This window comes from Bombina bombina, chromosome 6 (genome assembly GCF_027579735.1).
Source record: "Bombina bombina isolate aBomBom1 chromosome 6, aBomBom1.pri, whole genome shotgun sequence".
Lineage (NCBI taxonomy): Eukaryota > Metazoa > Chordata > Amphibia > Anura > Bombinatoridae > Bombina > Bombina bombina.
This window is the reverse complement of record NC_069504.1, coordinates 1,057,601,385-1,057,625,366: the sequence shown is the minus strand read 5'-3', so window position 1 is coordinate 1,057,625,366 and position 23,982 is coordinate 1,057,601,385. Positions and strand designations below refer to the sequence as shown.

The 23,982-nt window shown below is 35.6% G+C and overlaps 1 protein-coding gene across 2 annotated transcripts in view; it reads left to right on the top strand.

Moving 5' to 3' along the window:
* The window catches only part of ADA2 (adenosine deaminase 2), a 295,590-nt gene that overhangs the window by 934 nt on the left and 270,674 nt on the right, over positions 1-23,982 (top strand). The window lies entirely within an intron of this gene.

The following is a 23,982-nucleotide window of genomic DNA, read 5'->3' as shown; positions in this document are numbered from 1 at the left end:
TCATCATTAAAGGGATAGTAAACCCCCAAAATGTTCTTTTATGATTCAGATAGAACATACAATTTTAAACAACTTTCCAGTTTAATTGTATTATCAAATTTTCTTTATTCTCTTGTTATCCATTGCGGAAGGGACAGCATTGCACTACTGACAGGAAGCTGAAAATATCTATTTAGCCAATCACAAGAGACAAATATGTGCAGGCACCAATTAGCAGCAGCTCCCACTAGTGTATGATATGTGCATATTTATTTTTTAACAAGGGATACTAAGAGAATGAAGCACATTTGAAAATAGAAGTGAATTTGAAAGTGTCTTAAAATGACATGCTCTAGCTGAATCATGCAAGTATAATTTTGACTTTCCTATGCCTTTAAATGAGTACTTTGTTATTATGTAGGTTGTTATTATTACTTTACTGTATCAACTGCATAACAATTATACATTTATTAGTTATACACTAATTATTTGGGTGTCTTATTATTAGTTATATTGCATTTGCAATACGGTACTTTAAGCATCATTAACAATAAACACACTGATAAGCAGGGGGTTGACAATTAGGTGTAGCATTGTGTATTGTCCATCAAATGTATCTGTAAAATAGGCTGTCATTGAGGTACTGAAGACAGACCAGAGTTTTTGTATGACAAAAATAGTAATAAAAGTGCTTGAGCGACAAATACACCTAACTCTGCTTTGTTTCCAGCACTAAAATATAAATGTTTAACAAGTCGGTCATTTAGCTATATAGATTTTCGTTGTTATGTAGAATGAATTGCAAGAAAGTAAATATGGTATCAAAGCAATTTGTGGCCATTCTATATAATCCAAAACTCTGTCCTTATCACTACGGTACTACATTTCCATATTCAGGCATGTGAGCCAGTCAGTTAAAAGAACATTAAAGTAGCTGTTTCTTTGATGCATGTACAGAATTTGGGGGCACTAATAATAATCCAATGTCTGTCTGTCTGTCTTTAAAATTGCAGCAGATTAATCAGACGGAAACGTATGCTTTGCACCATAGGCACATCTGCCCCAGAGTCAGAGGCATCTGTGCTCTTCGTGCTTTAAACCCACATTTTTTTCTTTCATGATTCAGATAGAGAATACAATTTTAAACAACATTCAAATTTGCTTCTATTATCTAATTTATGTCATTCTTTCGATATCCTTTGTTGAAGAAACAGCAATGCACATGGGTAAGCCAATCACACAAGGCATCTATGTGCAGCCACCAATTGCCTATCTAGATATGCTTTTCAGCAAAGGATATGAAGAGAATGAAGCAAATTAGATAATAGAAGTAAATTGGAAAGTTGTTTAACCCCTTAATGACCACAGCACTTTTCCATTTTCTGTCCGTTTGGGACCAAGGCTATTTTTACATTTTTGTGGTGTTTGTGTTTAGCTGTAATTTTCCTCTTACTCATTTACTGTACCCACACATATTATATACCGTTTTTCTCGCCATTAAATGGACTTTCAAAATATACCATTATTTTCATCATATCTTATAATTTACTATAAAAAATATTATAAAATATGAGGAAAAAATGGAAAAAAACACACTTTTTCTAACTTTGACCCCCAAAATCTGTTACACATCTACAACCACCAAAAAACACCCATGCTAAATAGTTTCTAAATTTTGTCCTGAGTTTAGAAATACCCAATGTTTACATGTTCTTTACTTTTTTTGCAAGTTATAGGGCTATAAGTACAAGTAGCACTTTGCCATTTCCAAACCACTTTTTTTCAAAATTAGCGCTAGTTACATTGGGACACTAATATCTTTCAGGAATCTCTGAATATCCATTGACATGTATATATTTTTTTTTAGAAGACATCCCAAAGTATTGATCTAGGCCCATTTTGGTATATTTCATGGCACCATTTCACCGCCGAATGCGATCAAATAAAAAAATTATTTTACTTTTTCACAAATTTTTTCACAAACTTTAGGTTTCTCACTGAAATTATTTACAAACAACTCATGAAATTATGGAATAAATGGTTGTAAATGCTTCTCTGGGATCCCCTTTGTTCATAAATAGCAGACATATATGGCTTTGGCTTTGCTTTTTGGTAATTAGAAGGCTGCTAAATGCCACTGCGCACCAACCGTGTATTATGCCCAGCAGTGAATGGGTTAATTAGGGAGCATGTAGGGAGCTTCTAGGGTTAATTTTAGCTCTAGTGTAGTGTAGTAGACAACCCCAAGTATTGATCTAGGCCCATTTTGGTATATTTCATGCCACCATTTCACCGCCAAAAGCAATCAAATAAAAAAAAATTGTTCACTTTTTCAAACTTTAGGTTTTTCACTAAAATTATTTACAAATAGCTTGTGCAATTATGGCACAAATGGTTTTAAATGCTTCTCTGGGATCCCCTTTGTTCATAAATAGCAGACATATATGGCTTTGGCGTTGCTTTTTGGTAATTATAAGGCCGCTAAATGCTGCTGCGCATCACATGTGTATTATGGCCAGCAGTGAAGGGGTTAATTAGGTAGTTTGTAGGGAGCTTGCAGGGTTAATTTTAGCTTTAGTGTAGAGATCAGACTCCCACCTGACACATCCCACCCCCTGATCCCTCCCAAACAGCACTCTTCCCTCCCCCACCCCACAATTGTCCCCGCCATCTTAAGTACTGGCAGAAAGTCTGCCAGTACTAAAATAAAAGGTATAAAAAAAAAATAAAAAAAATTTTTTTAAGCATATTTACATATGCTGCTATGTAGGGTCCCCCCTTAGCCCCCAACCTCCCTGATCCCCCCAAAATAGCTCCCTAACCCTCCCCCTCTGCCTTATTGGGGCCATCTTGGGTACTGGCAGCTGTCTGCCAGTACCCAGTTTGCAAATAAAAATGTTTTATTTTTTATGTTTTACTTTTTGTTTCTGTAGTGTAGCTTCCCCCCCACAGTCCAATACCCCACCAGCCAAACCGATCACCAAAAAAACCATATTAACCCCTTTGATCCCCACTTCTAACATAAACATTTTCTGTAGGTAGTGGTTCCCACCCGCTCCCTCCCCGTGCACGCGCCCGCCCGGCCTCCCCGTGCACGCGCGCGCGTCCGTGCGCGTCCCCCCGGTCGTCCCCGCCCCCGATCCCGCCCCCCTCCGCATCACAAAGGCCATCGATGGCCGCCACCCACCTCCCATACCGGCTCCCACCCACCAACGAACGTAGCCGTTGATGTCCGGTGCAGAGAGGGCCACAGAGTGGCTCTCTCTGCACCGGATGGCTACAAATGGTTATTGCAGGATGCCTCGATATCGAGGCATCACTGCAATAACCGGAAAGCAGCTGGAAGCGAGCAGGATCGCCTCCAGCTGCTTTCCAAACCGAGGACGTGCAGGGTACGTTCTCAGGCATTAACTGCCTTTTTTTTGAGGACGTACCCTGCACGTCCTCGGTCATTAAGGGGTTAAAATTGTATGCTCTATCTGAATCATTAAATATATTTTTTGAGTTCAATGTCCCTTTAAATTAAAAAAAATTAAAATAAAAAAAGAAATTTAGAGTACAGCAAGTATGAGTTTTTAAGTCCCCACTGCATATTCATTTTAAAGGGGCATTGTAATGCAAAATCAGTTAAACACATAGTTAAAGCACCATTTGGGAGTCATAAGTATTGCAGTTCTCAAGCAGGAAACTAATGTTTTTTGGTGGGTACATGTGAATGCCACTCCTGATTGGCTTACCAATAGTTTTCTGTTTGGGAGCTGCAATCCTTTTGGCTTCCAAGTAGGACAAGAGAATGTTATTTTTGCATTTCAATGTCCCTTTGAACATGCTACATTATTTAGCTAGATTTCTATGCCCATCTAAAGGGACATAAAACCCAAACTTTCATGATTCAGACAGAGCATGCAATTTTCAACAACTTCCCAATTTACTTCTATTATCTAATTTGCTTTGTTCTCTTGGTATATTTTGTTGAAAAACATACCTAGGTAGGCTCAGGTGCAGCAATGCACTTCTGTGAGCTAGCTGGTGATTGGTTGCCTCTAGTCACTTGGCTCACCTAATGTGTTCAACTATATCACAGTATTGCACTGCTGCTCCTTCAACAAAGGATACTAAAAGAATGAAGCAAATTTGATAATAAAAGTAAATTGAAATTTGTTTACTCTGTCCAAATCATGAAAGAACAATTTTGAGTTTTATGTCCCTTTAATATCCATATAAACATGATCAAAAAGGAGCAGTATTTATGGGCGCTCGATAAGTAACCAGCCATTACAAGTGTCTGGTTATTGCTACTGCAAGCTCACGGTAGCAATTAGCGCTCAAAAAATTAACCAGAGGTCAGACCTCTGGTTAATTTTTTAAATGTGCCCCAACTGCCCCTCAAAAAAATTGTCCAGTGCCTTTTAGTAAATAAAACATATTAGCATCTTTTTTTTGTAAGAAAAAGAAACCGTACTGAAAAATGTCTTTACATTGGGGACTGTGTGTTCCCAATAGATATATATGTAAATGCTTATATACATATATATTTATGTGTTAATATGTGTATATACAGATATATTTATGTGTTACTATGTGTATATACAGATATATTTATGTGTTACTATGTGTATATACAGATATATTTATGTGTTAGTATGTGTATATACATATATATTTATGTGTTAGTATGTGTATATACAGATATATTTATGTGTTAGTATGTGTATATACAGATATATTTATGTGTTACGATGTGTATATACATATATATTTATGTGTTAGTATGTGTATATACATATATATTTATGTGTTACGATGTGTATATACATATATATTTATGTGTTAGTATGTGTATATACAGATATATTTATGTGTTAGTATGTGTATATACATATATATTTATGTGTTAGTATGTGTATATACAGATATATTTATGTGTTACGATGTGTATATACATATATATTTATGTGTTAATATGTGTATATACAGATATATTTATGTGTTAATATGTGTATATACATATATATTTATGTGTTACTATGTGTATATACAGATATATTTATGTGTTACTATGTGTATATACATATATATTTATGTGTTAGTATGTGTATATACAGATATATTTATGTGTTACTATGTGTATATACATATATATTTATGTGTTAATATGTGTATATACAGATATATTTATGTGTTACTATGTGTATATACAGATATATTTATGTGTTAATGTGTGTATATACATATATATTTATGTGTTAATATGTGTATATACAGATATATTTATGTGTTACTATGTGTATATACAGATATATTTATGTGTTAATGTGTGTATATACAGATATATTTATGTGTTAGTATGTGTATATACATATATATTTATGTGTTAGTATGTGTATATACAGATATATTTATGTGTTACTATGTGTATATACATATATATTTATGTGTTAATATGTGTATATACAGATATATTTATGTGTTAATATGTGTATATACAGATATATTTATGTGTTACTATGTGTATATACAGATATATTTATGTGTTAATATGTGTATATACAGATATATTTATGTGTTAATATGTGTATATACAAATATATTTATGTGTTAATATGTGTATATACAGATATATTTATGTGTTAATATGTGTATATACAAATATATTTATGTGTTAGTATGTGTATATACAGATATATTTATGTGTTAATATGTGTATATACAGATATATTTATGTGTTACTATGTGTATATACATATATATTTATGTGTTACTATGTGTATATACAGATATATTTATGTGTTAGTATGTGTATATACATATATATGTGTTACTATGTGTATATACAGATATATTTATGTGTTAGTATGTGTATATACATATATATTTATGTGTTACTATGTGTATATACAGATATATTTATGTGTTACTATGTGTATATACAGATATATTTATGTGTTAGTATGTGTATATACATATATATGTGTTAGTATGTGTATATACAGATATATTTATGTGTTTATATGTGTATATACAGATATATTTATGTGTTAATATGTGTATATACATATATATTTATGTGTTAATATGTGTATATACACATATAAATAAAATATGTATATATTTATATACATATATATTTATAATATATTTATAATTGCTGCTAGTTCTCATGCCGCGTTTCACATCATGAGAACGAGGCTTCCATTGGAGCCTATGTAAGCGCAGTCTCGTGAGCATAATGCTTCCGTGTAATGCGAACGTGAGGTCAGCGCACATTTGTGTGCATTGGTATTACTAATTTGAGTGCAAATATCGCTTTTGAAGAAGGTATATTTTGCGCTCAACTTGTAATCTCGCCCACAATTTTTAACTACTTTCAAATTTACTTTTATTATCAAATTTGCTTCTTTATCTTGTTATCCTTTGCTGAAGGAAAAGCATTGCACTGCTGGGAGCAAGCTAAACACAATTAGTTAGTCAATCACAAGAAACAAATGTGTGCAGGCACCAATCAGCAGCTCCCACTAGTGTAGGAAATGTGCGTATTCTTTTTCAACAATGAATGAAGCACATTTGAAAATAGAAGTGATTTTAAAAGTGTCTTAAAATTACATGCTCTGATTCTTGCACTTTTAATTTTTACTTTCACATCCCTTTAATATGTCTCTTCTCTAATTGCAAAGTAGGAGAGATTTAGACGTAGTGAGAGTAGCATGGATGTTCAATGCTTCAGTCTGTGAGGCCCATTTATCAAGCTCCGTATGGAGCTTGAAGGGCCTTGTTTCTGGCGAGCCTTCAGACTCGCCAGAAACATCAGTTATGAAGCAGCGGTCTAAAGACCGCTGCTCCATAACCCTGTCCACCTGCTCTGAGGAGGCAGACAGAGATCGCGTGAAATCAACTCAATCGAATACCATCTGGTTGATTGACACCCCCTGCTGGCGGCCGATTGGCCACAAATCTGCAGGGGGCGGCGTTGCACCAGCAGTTTACAAGAGCTGCTGGTGCAATCCTGAATGCGGAGAACGATGTATGTCGGACATGACCTGCTGATCGGATCATGTCGGACAGACATTTGATAAATAGGCCCCTATGTATTTTTGTTTTGTTAACACCTTGTTATTACAAGACATGGTTGTGTTGCTATAAAATAACACATCAGCCAAGTCTAAATGTTTTTAAAACAAATTAACATCTTGTTTCTACAATTGTTTTCAATAACCAAGCTCCACCCATTACTTGCCATAATTGGAGGAGCCAATCCAGTCTTGAGTCTGCAGGTGACAAGGCTAACCACATGTGTTAGATAATATGCATTGTTCTGTAGATGTAAGATAAAGACATGTAGCAGGGTTAGCCTTACAAAGTCTGGAGTGTGAATTTACGGCTCTGAGAGAGAATCCACAGTTTTAATAGCTCATTTACATGAAAAAGGGGAAAAATAAATAATGGAAGTATATTGCAATCGTGTTTTATTAGACATAACTAAACAATTTATACTAACATCTCTATTATCCCTTTAATATATCTGCTGATAAAACCTATGGGGTAGATTTATTAACTGTTGGGCGGACATGATCCTCTGTAGCTGTCAGCATTTAACATTGCACAAGCATTTCTGGTGAAATGCTTGTGCAATGCTGCTCCCTGCTCCCCTCGCTAGCAGGGGGTGTCAATCATCCTGATCACTGTCTGCCACCTCTTGCGACCGCTGCTTCTTAATTTTGTTTCCGGCGAGCCAAACTGCTGCATTCGCAGCTTAATAAATCTAGCCCTATGACTGGCTTTTTCATCCACAGGCTTCTTTTGCATAGGTTTTATACTGTTCATTTTAATTGCACTATGGGCTCTATTTACAAAAAGATGAATTGCAGATGATTTGAAATCTTTCATTAACTATGCATTATGAAGGGCCAAACCCAGTGAGTATCTCATGGAAGAAGAGCTGTGTTAGCCCTGCACACTGCATAGTTAATGCTGCATAAAATTCCCCTTCAAATTGCAATTCTCCTATTTTAGATGAATCGTACACAGTATAAACTATGCATTGTGCAGGGATAACTTATCTCTTCTTGCAGGAGATACTCACTGGGTTTGGCCCTTCATAAAGCATAGTTAATGGTGGGAATTATAATGTTTCTATTCACCTTCTATTCACCTCTTCATGAATAGCCCCTTAGTGGACTTGAAGTGAAGCATTAAACTTAAAGGGACATTGAACACTAACTAAAAGCTAGATAGAATCATGTATTCTGAGTAAAGATAAGCCTGAAATTAATATGCAAATGTATTATTTTTATTATTATATTGAAAAAAGTCCAATGTTTTAGTGTCTATATAGTGATGGGTGTCTCCATGTTGTAACCTAGGTTTTCTTCTCTACGGAGGCCAATTAGGGACAGTTATAAATGGGCCATTAGAGTGTTCAACCAATAACTATGTGGAATATGGTGTTAAACGGTCATGATTAAAAATGTAACTTTCATGGTTCAGACAGAGCATGCAATTTTAATAGACTTTTCATTTTGCTTCTTATCAAATTTACGATGTTCTCATGGTATTCTTTGTTAAGAAGCATACCTAAGGGGGCCTAGGAGCAGCAATACCCTACTGGAAGCTAGCTTGTGATTGGGGCTACACATGCCTCTTGTCTTTAGCTCACCAGATGTGTTCAGCTGGCTTTCAGTAGTGCACTGCTGCTCTGGAGCTGACTTTAACTATGTGTTTAACTCCTTTGCAAGCAATAGTGCAATAAAAAAAAATTCTAACACATTAAATCATGTTGTTTCTGGACATTTATGTCCCTGGAGTTTCCACTTCCACTTTTGACCAAAAATGTTAGAGCTAAATTACAGGAAATGTTTTTTTGTACTTCTCATAATTGCAGTTTATATTAATGTAACTTTTTTTTTTACATCATTTATTTAAATCTGAGCACAGAGCACATTTCAATAACAATGTTACCAATTAACAGAGTTCCCTGAACAGAACAGAAAAACAAAAGAAGAAATTAAACATAAAAGACAAATTAGAACAGGAGACAATCTGGTATATATTAGATAAGATAAAACCGGGACTTGGTTTCCTCATACCATTATTCATTCTATAGCATACATTGAAACAATATTGTCTCTTGTATCAATTTTACAATCTCGTATTTTTGTTTATGTACACATGTGCTATTTTTTCCTATTTACCTAAAAAACAAAACAGAGCACAAAAAAAAAAAACTCGCCGCACTACATCCATAATATGGTCCTGACCTATTAATACCAGGCAAGAGGGAAGATATTACTCAGAACCAAGTTTCCAAGAATATCTGTCTTTGTTAATGTATACTGTATATTAATTGTCTGGTCTAGGATAATATCGAACCATTTATTAAAACATTTTTGAACCTGATTATGATGTAATGAATTGATATTCAGTTGTTCAAAAATCACTTGTGAATAGACTGCTTGTTTAAATAATGTAATTGGTGGAACTATCTTCTTTTTCCAGTACCTGAGAATTTGATTACGCCCTATCATAATTAGTATATCAATAGTTTTAGAGAATTTAGTAACATTCTCAGTAGTTAAAAAAAAAATTGGTATATGTCTAGAGTGAGTCTCTCATGGAGGACCTTGGAAAGCCAGTAAATTACCTTGAGCCAAAACTGTTGGGCATAACCAAAAACAATGTAGAAGATTAGCGTTAGGTTCCTTACATTTAAAACAGTTTCCTGATTTGTTACCTGTCCATTTAGCTAGTGTTTGGTGTAATATATTGCATTATTGATCAGTTTAATATGTGATTCTTTCCAGGTAACAGGACGTGGAGCCTCTCTTACACGTTTGATACTAGCTTTAATTTTTCTAAAGTTATTTCTTGAAAGTAGGGTCCCCACATATCGACTATAGCCTCTAAGCCCAGTTGTCCCTGTTTAGACATTGAGATATTATATATTAGTGAAATGGTGTGTATACCATTTTTATGAAGGACAATATAATCCCTTAATTTACCAAATTGTCTGAAATCTTGTCTGATATTTTGGAATCCCTTCACATAATGTCTAAATTGTAAGTATGCATAAAATTTTTTATTTGATAGATTATATTCTTGAAGGATAGATTGAAATGTTCTTATTGTATAGGAATTATCAAGCACTTGTGATACATATGTTAGCCCTTTCTCTTCCCAGTTTATAAAAATTCCAGATGACAAGCCCGGGGGAAATAGGGTGTTGCCTCTAAAAGGTAGCTAGGAGGATATACGATAATCTATATCTAGAGCAAAACACAGTTTTTGCCAGGCTGAGACAACATTACAAATTACCAAAATGTTTTGAATATTTATTGGAAGCTGTGTCACCGGGCAATGAATAATAGCTTTGAGTGAGAGAGGGGCCACTAATTTTCTCTCAATTAGCGGATTCATAAAATAATTGGTATCTGTAATCCAATCAAAAGCGAATCGAGCCAATATTGAAATATTGTACCATTTTATATCAGGGAAGGCAAGACCTCCATATTCTGGTAATTGATGTAATTTGGTTCGAAATAAACAATGTCTTCTCCCACTCCATAAAAAAGTGGTACAATTTTTGTTAAAAAACTTTATATATTTATTAGTGATAAAACAGGGGGAGATTTTGGAGAAGATATATTAGTTGGGAAAAAGAATAGATTTTATTAGCATAACTTTAGCTGAGAGGGAGATAGGAAATGACACCCATCTTTGTAGTTTCTGGGTTGTATTCGAGAAAAAGATTGTATAATTAATCTTATACCATGTGTTGGGATCTCTGTGTAGATTTATTCCTAGATATTTTATGTTCTCAGTTTCTTGAAATGGGTGCTCCGTACAGCTATCTTTGTTTTGATGTATCCAAAGAACTTCAGACTTACTCAAATTGAGCTTGTATCAAGAGAAGGAGCTGAAAAGTTTAAATATGTCTAAGACAATAGGGATATTTCTTTTAGTATTTTTTAAAAACAATAATAAATCGTCTGCATACAGCGAAAGCACTATACGTTGGTCTCCTAGATCTATACCCTGTACCATTTCCCTTAATAAAATAGCAAGGGTCTCTATGGCAATATTGAATAAGAGGGGGGATAAGGGACATCCCTGTCTTGTTCCATTATATATATAGAACCGAGAAGTTGAGTCACCGTTAACTAAAATATATGATATTGGTGAATTATATATAGACTTAATCAATGAAACAAAGTTCCCACTAAAGCCAAATCTATCGAGAGAGGTGTATAGGTGGTCCCATGTTACTGAATCGAAGGCTTTCTCTGCGTCAGCTGTTAACAAAGCACAGTCTTGTTTTATGTAGGATTTACTTTCTTGTATTTTATTCCAAAAGTATTCTAATATGGTAGTGACACAACGTATATTTTTGATGGCGAATCTCCCAGGCATAAAGCCTGTTTGATCCTCATGTATTATTTACTCTAAACCAAATTTGAGCCTTTTTGCCATTATAGCAGTAATTTATACTCTACATTTAAGAGTGAAATTGGTCCATATGATGCTGGTTCTAAAGGATTCTTGTTGTTCTTAAGTATTAATGTAACAGCCGACGCAGAGAAATACCTAGACATTTCGTTCCTCTCTATGAAATATTCATTAAATAGTTTAACCAAGATACTTATAATATCATTCTGCAAAATCTTGTAGAACTCTGATCAGGTCCGGGAGCTTTATTAGTCTTAGCAGAGTCTATTGCCTTAGCCACTTCTTCTAACGTAATAGGTGTGTTTAATGAATCTAGAAAGGCTGAGGAGATTCTGGGAATTTTAATTCTATTCCAAAAGTTATTTTTATTTTCAAAGTTAATCTCTTTGGCCGCATAAGTATTTGAGAAATGTTTCTTTTATATTTGTGGGATCTGTATATCTTTCTTGGCCATCTGTAATAGCTTCAATTATATTGTTTTTTTTCCTTGCCTTATCCAGTCTGGCCAAAAATTTGTCCGATTTACCAAATTGTCCTTTGTATTTCGCATTGATTCTAGTTTCTTCCCGTAATGTTTTTCTTTAAAAAAGAAGTCACGTTCCTGTTTGGCCCTCTGATATTTATTCCAGAGAGTTCTGTTGGTGTTATTTATATAGTTCTTATATGAGTTGCTAACTTGGTTTGCCAGTTGTATTTCATGGGCTTTAGACTTCTTTTTTAATTTTATCATATATGCTTTAATTTCACCTTTAAGGTACGTTTTAGCGGCTTCCCAGTATATTTCTATTTTGTCTAAATAGCTTCCATTAAAATATTGATAATCTCGCCATTTTTGTCCTAACCAATCGGCAAATTTTTTGTCTTGTATTAAAGATTTAGGAAAGAAAAAATTATTTGATATATTGATATTTGAAATTTTAAGAGGTATATTTAAGGAAATAATGGCATGATCAGATATAGCTATATCAGCAATTTGAGATTCAATATCCATTGCTAGCATGGGACTAGATATCAAAAAGAAGTCGATTCTGGAAAGTGATCTATACGATTTAGACTCGCAGGTGAAAATTTGAGAATCCGGATGTTTAATACGCCATATATCATGGACTTTCAGGTTCTTACAGGTGAAATAGTTTGGCCTTAACGTTAGAGAAATAAGTTTTATTAGGAGTACATCTATCTAATAGTAATGTTGGGATTAAGTTAAAATCTCCTACTAAAATCAGATTCTGTCCAATATATAGGGATAGATATACAATAAGTTTATTCAAAAAATCTGTATCTACCAGATTCGGGCCATATATATTACAGAAAATGTATTGAATATTTGCTATCTCTACTTCAATCAGCAACCATCTATCTTCCGTATCTGTAACTTGTTTTAATAATTTATATGTAAGATTTTTATTGAATAATGTAGCCACTCCTCTTTTCCTTTTGTTAAAAGCTGAGGCAATTACTTGACCTACCCATTTAGATTTAAGTTTGTTTACCTGTATCTTTAAGATGCGTTTCTTGTAGGAAAGCCACATCAGGTTTGTATTTGCCTAATTGTCTGAGGATCAACTTTCTTTTAATAGGGGAAGTTATTCCTCATATATTCCATGATAGACACTTAAAAAAGGCTCCCATCTATTCCAACATTATTTAGATCCAGTGCGAGGGGGGGGGGCAAGGGGACACGCAAAACAAAAACGAAAACAAAAACAAAAAACATTAAAAATAAAACCTTGTATACCAATTGACGATATCTTAAGGTACCCTATAATGTACTAAATGTACTAAACTTAATTAGAACTTCTTATTTTATAACGTAATTTTTAGATTACTGCAGTATTGTCTGGCTTCTTGTTTATTTGTCATGATGTGTGTAGTGCCCTTATCTTCTAATACTATCTTAGCTGGATAAATTAATCTAGTCTTATATCATGCGTTAATTAGCATAGTGCAGGAGGAGGCCATTGCTTTCCTTTTTTGAGATGTATCACTAGAGTAATCCTGAAATATCAGGATTTTGGCTTCCCCGACCAACACTGAGCTAAGTTTCCTATACAATCGTAATAATGTCATTTTATCTTGGTAATTTTGAAATTTGATCATTACCGATCTATGTTGAGTTTTCCCAGCCATTATTTTTCTCTGTGAGCCTATTCTGTGTGCTCTCTCAATAGATAGGGGGATGTTTTGTTGTTGTAAGCCTAATATTTGAGGGAGTAATATAGAAGAGAAATGTGTAAGGTCAGCAAACTCATTAGTTTCCGGTAAGTCAACTATTTCAGATTATTACGTCGAGAGCGAACTTCAAGATCTGTTACACGCTCTTGTAAAGTTTTAATATTTTTTGCCTGTTCTGCTACCAGAAGTGCCTGGCCATTTAAAAGATCCTCTGTCTCAGAGACTCTGCTTTCAACCTCATTGAGTTTGTTTGAGAATTGCCTTATCTCTGTCGTAAGGTTAACCATTTGTGACTGTAATAATTCAAATTTGGGTAGGAAAATTTCTGATAGCTGGTTAACTAAAGTTTGTATATCAGTTCTAGTGGCTACATTTTCTTTTGCTACTTCAGGCAAAATATCTGAATTACGATTCTTCCTATCTTTTTGGTTGACTGGCACGGTTGGCAAGTTAAATTTGGAAGAAGTGATATATCTGTCCATGTGCAATAAATTGCTATTTCCCACATGGTCAATCTACTTGTGTAAATGTGAGGCGAGAAAAAAGAGAAAAAAAGAAAACAAAAGTGTAAAAATAGTGGACAAAAATATGTAATGTGACTATATGTATGGTGTACTGTAGCCATACCAAAAAAGTGCTATTCACTGTGTATTACAGTAAGTGTAGTTTAATGTATATAGATATGTGTACAGAAATGTATATTTGCATATAAAGGTGTAAACAAGATTTTTTAATAGATATATATATATATATATATATATATATATATATATATATATATATATAAGGTTTTAACCAAAAATGTGTGAGTGAGCTAGACTAGCGCAAACCTCGCTCTGGAGTGGTGGAGGTGAGGATATATTATGAGTACAGCTAGAAAGTGACATGTTAAGATTAAAACCAATCTATCACATATTATGGACACCCAAACGAGACAGACCACTGAAATGGTCGCACTACCTAACGATAGCACACACTATTAAGATATGGGATTCTACACAGATGAAATATAAAATACATATGGCTAGATCTATAGCAGCCCCACTAATTACACCCTCTGTTAGGATTAATAACTCTATAAGCACTATTTGGGCAAATAAGGGATTATACCGAATTGCTCATGTTTGGGTAAATTCAAGCATCATCTCCTTTGAGCAGTATAACTCTATTCAGCCGGCTTCACCAGATTATTGGTTCCACTACCTACAACTAACGTCCCGAGTGAGAGAGGTGGGAACTCCGCCTAAATACTCAGATCACACACCTTTTGGAAAGTTATGCACCTCAGCAGCCAGAACTAGGGGAACTATCACAATTCTATATAATTTTTTAAATGCTTGTAGTTCAAACAGCAAATTACACTTTATTGAAAAATGGGAGGAAGAAGGACAATTTACGAAAGAACCGTTAGAATGGTCCAATATTTTAAAGTTTGGACAGGCCTGTTCCATCAGTGCTAATTTAAAAGAAAGTTATATTAAGGTAACATTTAGATGGTACTTACACCCAAGTAGAACACAATGGAGAGATAAAATACACAAAAAAACTGTCGAGGCTGTAAAGAAGTAGGCTCCTATACACATATGTGGTGGTCCTGTCTGGATGCCCAGGATATCTGGACACAAGCCAGTAAACTTCTGGGTGAAATTCTGGATAGACAAATTATTTTAAACAAAGAACAAGCTCTACTGCATTTCCCAATTATGGGCCTCTCTAAAACTAGATTAAAGTTAGTGGGAATAATTTGCACAGCTGTTAAGACTACGATTGCAAGATACTGGAAGTCTTCGGTTCCTGGCTATAGTCTGATACTTAATAAAATTAAATATTATTATCAAATGGCGGATGTTTCCTCAACCTTACTTAACACTAGAACAGAGTTCCTCCAGATTTGGGAAGACTGGATCATCTGGTTAGATAAACAAAGGATGCATAATAGAAAGAGTTTACAAACAAACGATGAAGGAAATTTGGAACGCGCTAGGCAGGGTGCGGCTACCCATGAGTGACATATGCTCTTGATCTGTTCATTTTCTTTCTCTCTTTTCTGTCTTCTTCTTCTTTTCCTCTTTCTTTTCCCTTACTTTATCTATAAAATAAAAAAGAAAGGGAAGGGATTTTTCTTTTTCCTTTTTTTTTTTTTTTTCCATGTTTGACATCTTCTTGGGATTTTTCCCCAGCCATTACTGATACTATGATGATATTGTTGTAAGCTGTAACACCTGATGTGGGGGGCCTATATTAAGAAGATGGTTTCACACGTCTGTACAACAGTCTATGTAAGAAAAGAAATCTCTTGCTATATTCGCATTTATGTAAGTTATGTCATGGATGTCTTTAATGAATAAAAATTATTTCATAAAAAAATGTGTGAGTGATAGGTTCACAAACCATGTTAATATGTTATAAAGAGAGGAGGAAACAGCTTTAATTAGAGTTTTTGAGGAATGATAATAATCTAAAAGCTATGAAGTATCGGCCTTATACCTAAAGGGACAGTCTAGGCCAAAATAAACTTTCATGATTGAGATAGAGCATGTAATTTTAAACAATTTTCCATTTTACTTTCATCACCAATTTTGCTTTGTTCTCTTGGTATTGTTAGTTGAAAGCTTAACCTAGTAGGTTCATATGCTAATTTCTTAGACCTTGAAGCCCACCTCTTTTCAGATTGCATTTTAACAGTTTTTCACCACTAGAGGGTGTTAGTTCACATATTTCATATAGATAACACTGTGCTCGTGCACGTGAAGTTATCTGGGAGCAGGCACTGATCGGCTAGACTGCAAGTCTGTCAAAAGAACTGAGAAAAGGGGCAGTTTGCAGAGGCTTAGATACAAGATAATCACAGAGGATAAAAGTATATTATTATAACTGTGTTAGTTATGCAAAACTGGGGAATGGGTAATAAAGGGATTATCTATCTTTTAAAACAATAAAAATTCTGGTGTAGACTGTCCCTTAAGACAGATATGGCCTTAATATCAAATGTCTAAAGGAAACCACTAGTTATTGTAAACCAGCACAGTAGTATTTTGTTGCCTTAAACTTCAATATTATATAGCCTTTTACGCCTAGTAACCAGCAGGTTTAACCCTCTTTAAATACCTCTAAAGGTTAACATGTGTCTTTTAGTTCATAGGCTGTTTTACAGCGAAAAATTCCTAAGGAAATAAACAAGAGTAATTTGGCTGTCACATACACACAGATATAGCGACTACATATGTATATGTGTCGAATAACCAACGCATTTAAACCTGTGGCGTCAGGCCCTGGATAGTATTGCTCATATGAGTTCAACAAGCAACCTCAGCTAGGGGTAGAAATGACTTTTATAGCTAATAAGCAGCTACTGAGTCGGTAGCTTTCCCCGTATGCTAGAATGATCTAAAAGTTCCAAATCAGGTAGACAACTCCTCATGTTGTAGATGACAAATCTGACTCGTTGATGGGCACGCAAAAGGAGACTGTGTGCCATAAGTATTTCCTGTGTTGATGTCATATTTTGGCTTATACTAGTCCCCGTATCAACTTGTAGGCGTGCAGTGAAATTTATAAACAGGATACCAAAAACAGCTTACAGATGATCAGTAGATACTTAAACTTAGGAGGTGTAAGGCTGTCCAGAAACATAACTTTGTAATTTTGTAGCATATAGAAAATAGACACAGCGCTAATAAGGGTAACAGCCTGCACATAACATGTTACAAATGCCCCCAATAGCGCCCAAGTACTTGCGCTTTTAGATGATAGAGCAGTCAATGAGATGCCTGAAGTTAGGGCTCTGCTAGCTCAGACAGAACCAGGCAGTTCCTGAGAATCACTCTCGATGTTCACTTAAAGAATTTGTTTGGTAGTTTACCAATGAAGTAGTTTCGAAAAAGCCTTAGTCAGGAAATGTTTAGGGAGCCGCTGTGTCAGCATCTATACGTGTCATCCAGCCTAACGCTTCCTGGTCCGACAGCCTACCAGCAGGAGAAAAACAAACAATACCCTAGGAGGTGTTACCACCCCGCAACGGGTAAATTTATCCAGGTCCTTGTGGGTTAACTGAACTGGGGCTCTTCATAGAGAGGTGTGTATTCCAGCTCTTGCGATGCTCCTACTTTGGATTTTTTAATGTAGCTGCCTAACTCCCTAGGATTCTGTACGCACCAACAGCGGGAGGGACAGGAAGGAAAGCAATCTCCGCTGTTGGTGCGTAGCCAGTTTACAGCTCCATCGATGAGACCTGTGGGTCCTTTATGATGTAGTCAAATTGCGGCTCTGGCGATGGAGCCTATATTCTGGCTCTTGCGGGCTTCCTGCTCAGGCTTTGATGAAATTGCCCAGCTCCCTAGGATGCTAAACACACCAACAATGGGAGAGACGGCAAGGTAGATAGTTGGATTGAGCTGTCAATGCTCCACGCCTGCCTCAGTGTGCTCTGCTCTGATCAGCTCCTCCCACCGGAATGTCAGTATATTTATGAAAATCTTAGTAGTGCTATCCATATAATATATCAGTTTATGGCAGGGTTATAAACACAATACAAAAAAATAGAAACCCTGATCAACCATGCATCTACTAGACCATACAATTAATATAAATATCTGAATTCTTTTATTTAGTTAATATCCATGAACATTTTTGAAATATATTTGCAATAAAAGAAATATGAAATAAATTTATATGCGCTTGAAAACCGATTAAGATATGCTATCCTTCTTACAAAACCCAGAAAGATATACCTTCACAATTCAGCCTTTTATTTATTTAACACAATGGGACTAAAAACCTTTAACATCCAAGCAATACAATTCTAAACAGTGTTTATAAAACAATAGGATAATATATATATTCTGCTATTTAACTGCAATTTATCCTAATACAAAATTAACTGACAATATCAGAACTTGCATAGATGAGTTACTTGGTCAATCAGACGCAGATTTAAACAATATATATATAGGCTGTGAAATGCTAACTTGAAGAAAAAAAAAAACACACTGCTTCTTTAAATCTATTAAACACAAATTAACTATGCATATAACTTATCTTACAAAACCTTGAATACGTTACCAAAGTAAAAAGCAGTCGATATCCAATATTCCTTGGTAGGAATTATTTTACCTCAGATCACCAATAAGTGTATATCGCAATCAATGAGAAAGGTAGATTAGCTTCGCTCAAGTAAAATGGTATCTCACGCCCAGCAGGAACCAGTTACAAGTTTTAGCTTTAGCAGAAAATCTGTCCCCTTCTCTCTATTGCATTCACTTTTTATTTAGTTTTCCATCATTGGCAAATTGTGGGTGGCCCTTCTGGTCCCTTCTGATTGGGTATTTGGAATACCTGATTGGATTGGCCCTTAACGGAGTTGAGCATGTTTACTATGGTAACGCATCTTTTGAACAGCAATTCCCTTAACTGTCCTACCGGTATTGGCCCTTAGGTGGCATCATTACAATCAAACAACACAAAAACAATGTAGCATGACAATACATTTGAAACAACTTAAATCAGTATTTCTATGAAATGGTTATTCATTTTATCATAATTTACTGCAACAACTATTCACAATATTTGTTTTGGATGAGTTATATCTTAATGAATTTTCTGATAATTTTGATATGAAACATCAAATACATCTAGCATTATATTAAAATAATTTATATTTCATTTAGCCTAACAGAAAATTTATATCTCATAGTCATATCACATCAAAGTAACTTCCATATCTTCATCTCACTATATTTTAAGAGATGTAATTAAAACTTTATAAACATTTATTGCACATTCATATGATATGACACTTCATTTCATGCAGGTATTCCATCTCTTTCTAAGTGCATAGATTGATGCTCATGACCAATGGTTGTCTGCAATAAAAATAGAAATAATTATTAGAAGGGATCCAAGTATTTCATATGTCTATGGCCCATCTGAAATAAAATTAAGTATTATTAATCATTTACTTTTAGGTCCACAAACATCTATTTATATTCTTAAACACACAGAGGCTAAGATATTCATGCTTTCAAAATATGTATGTCTTGTATTTATTTTCTTAGTATATTTTATTTGAAATCTAACTACAGTTGCTTTGAAATCATAATGTAAGCCATTTGTCTTCACTGAGTGCTGTATGTTCTAACTGCCCTTTCAGTAACTTCAGACTCCCTGTCTCCCATTCACTACATGGGGTCCCCTGCACAAAAGGGCAAATGCTGAAAATCTCACATGACTTGTCACCTGAGCTAGATTCCTAGGTATCTTGGGAGGGGTAAATAGATTTTATCTCACATTCCCAAGCAATCATACATATGGCTTTCTGAAATTGTGGCTACATTTTAATTAAACCAAATGTTGTATTGTTAAGCTTTTGGAGACATCCTGGAGATGTGTATTCAGAATTTTACCTGTGTTAATTGAAGAAGTGGGAGTAGAACCAAACCTGTCTGTTTAGTCAGTTCTTCTGAATGCAATGAGTTATTTTCTACTGATCAGTGAAAATATCTGATCAAAGATACAGATTTATTAATCTTGAAATATATGATCAAAATATATATTTATTAATCTCACATATACCCTGACATAAATCCCCCTTCCAATTTTAAATAGATGTAGGACACATGTATTTGAATTGGCTTAAAGTCAGTGGTATTTGATGAGGATCAACCGTATACCTCATAGACAGTCTCTTATGTAGGAAGTTCGTTATTTTGAGCCTTCATGTTTATCAGTTAGGCATCTTTAAACTACAGTATGTCTGTAGTTCATTTGGGGATATGACACCTCATTCTCCCTCTATGACTTGTAGTTGGGATCTGGGATGACATGCCCGTAATTGATTGATATGGACCCATTTATCTATGAAACTTTCATTTTTGGGGATCCTTATTTTATAGACCACTGGAGATATTTTGTCAGTAATGACGAAAGGACCTTTCCATGAGGGAAGAAATTTCTTCTCCCTAACCTGATCTCTTCCAAAGTTAGAAAGATAAACTTTATCATTTATTTCATACTCCTTTTTGGATGTTTTGAGATCATAATAGGTTTTAGTGGCAGTTGCGGCTCTTTCTAAATTCCTTTGAGCAAATGCAAAGGCATATTGCAGGTGCTTTCTTAGGTTTTCCACATATTGATGTGTATTGGCAGTGTTTATCAAGTTTTGGTCTGATGTACGGTACAGTAGATGCTGAGGTAGAACCATTCTTCTACCAGTCATCAGCTCAAAAGGTGACATTTTGGTAGCACTACTTGGAGTTGCTCTTAATGCCATTAAGACTAGAGGTAGTTTTACATCCCAGTCTTTACCTGTTTCACTCACAAACTTTTTGAGGATTTTAACAATGGACTGGTTGTAACGCTCTACACCACCACTTGAGGCAGCTCTATAAGCAATATGGAGCTTTCTTTTAACCCCTAGTATTTTCCACATTTTGGTCATCACTTCGCTAGTGAAGTGGGTCCCCCAATCTGATTCGATTCTTTGGGGCAAACCAAATCTGGAAAATACATGGTTGATGAGCAATGCTGCACATGTTTCAGCACTATTGTTAGGTGCACTAATGCACTCTACCCATTTAGTGAACAGGCATGTCACTGTTAACATGTATTTGTTACCTCTTGATGATCTTGTTACTGGGCCAATAAAATCAATTTGTATATCTGACCATGGCATTACCATCCCCCTTTTCTGCAATGGCGCTCTATGCGTTGGTGCAGTGGGTTGGAACTGTGGGCAGATTAAACACCCTTGACAGTAGGTTTGAACATCTTTCAACATGTGTGGCCAAAAAGCGTAATCACGCAATATTTCATATGTGAGTTTGGCACCACGATGACCAGATGTGGGAGCATCATGGGCATGTTGAAGCATTAGACCTCGGAACTTGGTGGGTACTACCCACTGCTGGATGCCAGTTTTGGAGGTTCTAATTAACAAACCATCCTGTAATTTGAATTGAGATTTAGATTTTATTAAGATTCTAAGATCTTCCTTGCCAATACAATCATCTTTTGAGATGGGGTTGCTTTCAGGATCTTCTATGTGTTTATAGAAGATGCCTACAATGGGGTCTTCTTTTTGACTAGTGATCAGGTCCTCACTAGGAGAATCCTGACTCCATTGTACAAAGTTAGGCTCACTCTGTTGTTTTGCCTGGTTTCTGGTGATGGCTTCTACCTGAATTGCACCCATTAAGTGGTCAATATTAAGGAGTTCTCCAGTTATGGCTCCTTGTTTGGCTAATGAGTCCGCAAGGTCATTTCCTTCCTTATCAGGACCTAGAACTCTGGAATGACCCTTGGTCTTTTTCCAGTGTATGGTTAAATCATTGGATACTACCAGATTATCAATCTCGCAGAACAACTTGCCATGCTTGACTGGTTTGTTATTGCTTTTCTGCATGCCATTTCTTTTCCAAGTTGGCAGGTATTCAACAAAACTGTCATGCACATAATTTGAGTCAGTTATGATCACAAATTCATGAATACCATGTTCAATAGCCATTTCAATGGTTTTGAAAACAGCAGTTAGTTCTGCAACTTGACTGGATCTTGGTCCAATGTTGAAACCTACAGATATATTTGAGAATCCGTTTGCCCCAGTTATACCAATGCCAGCGACTAATCTGCGCTCATTATCAATAGTGGCATGGTAAGAACAACCATCAACATATACCCAAGGTAATGTTTGACAATGGTCCTCATTGTACATTTTATATGGGGAAAGCAATTGTTCTTCCAGAAAATCATCTTCTGATAATCCTTCCCCAGGATCTCTAGCAGTACAGTCGTGGAGCTCAGCAAGCCCTTGTGCGACTGGATTCTTTTTATTCTGCTTGTAGCGAATTTCTAAGGGCCAGCCTTGTAAGGAAAGAGTCCACGCTGTTATGCGGCTATTAGACAAATTCCCATCTCTTATTCTCTCCCTTTGCAAATATAGCAAAGGCTGGTGGGCCGTTTCCACAATAATTTTCTCGCCCTGTATATAACTGCGGAAATTTTGTAGAGCCCATACAGTAGATAAGAGGGCTTTTTCGCAATCGCTAAATTTTATTTCTACTGGGGATAGATTTTTGCTCGCATAAGCAATGGCTTTGTTCAAATTATCATGCTTTTGGTATAACACAGCACTCATGCTTATATCTGTGTAACCTGTCTCTAAGAAGAAAGGTTTGCCACCTTCAGGGTACGCTAAGCAAGGTGCTTGAGTGAGTTTTCTCTTCAGCTCTCTGATGGCTGTCTCTTGAGACTCACTCCAGTGCCATTTCACATCTTTCTTCAGAAGAAGCAGTAGTGGTTTAGCTAATTCCGCATAATTATCAATGAATTTGCGAGAATAATTTGTCATACCCAGGAATGATCTCAATTCCTTTAAGTTAGTTGGGTTTTTAGAATTCACTATAGCTTCCTGTTTTAAGTTTATTTTAGCATACTTGGTTTTACCAAGGTCATGCACTTGTATAGGGATAAATAGATCCTCTTTAACTCTCTCAATCCCTGTGAGGTATTGAGCGTGGCCTCCCCCCTTAGGGATTTTATGATCCCCCTTGTGGAGTGATATGGTTAATACATCTCCATCTAGGGAAATATTCGCTATCTTTCCAGGCGATATTTTAAAAGTATTACCATCAGAGCCACTAAAAGGAGTCTGATCATCTATTTGTAGGATAGTGATTTCAGGTACAGAGTTATTCCTGAAATGAATCTCCACAGCATCTGGTTTCTCTTCTACCACGTGACAGCTATGTCGGGCGCAAGATATACCAGATTTTTCATAATTGATAGGCCGTTTAACTTGTGACCAAATTACATTATTTATGCAATCAATTATGGTGCTTAATCGCTTCAGGAGATCACTACCAATAATTAAACGATCAGTTGGCAGATCCACTATAATGACAGGGTGTCTTATGACCCTGTTCCCCAATTAAAATTTTAACCATGCAGTACCGTAAACTTTTAGAAAGTCACCCCCAACACCTATTAGAGAACCGTCAAATACTCTTATTTTAGGTTTGTGGGGTGTTAGCTCATTTAGCTGTGTGTAGTACCTGTGGGATGAGATAGTCGCCTGTGACCCAGTGTCAATTAATCCCCTGATAGGGTTGGAGACTGAATCTTGCAGCTCAACTAATACATAATATCTTCCTGCAGTTTCTACCATTTCACACATAAAATTGGCATTCTCACACATCTGTGGGCTTCGCCACGTGTTACCTGAATTCGCCGTGTCATTCGATGCAGAGGAATCTTCATACCTACCTGTTTCCTCTATGACAGGGTCGGTTGGATTCTTTTGTACTGCATCTGTGGAGATAAGGTTAGGAGAGAGCTGCAAGGGAAGAGGTTTGTTAGTTTTTCCCGGATGAGGTCGCTCAACGTCACAGCTAATTT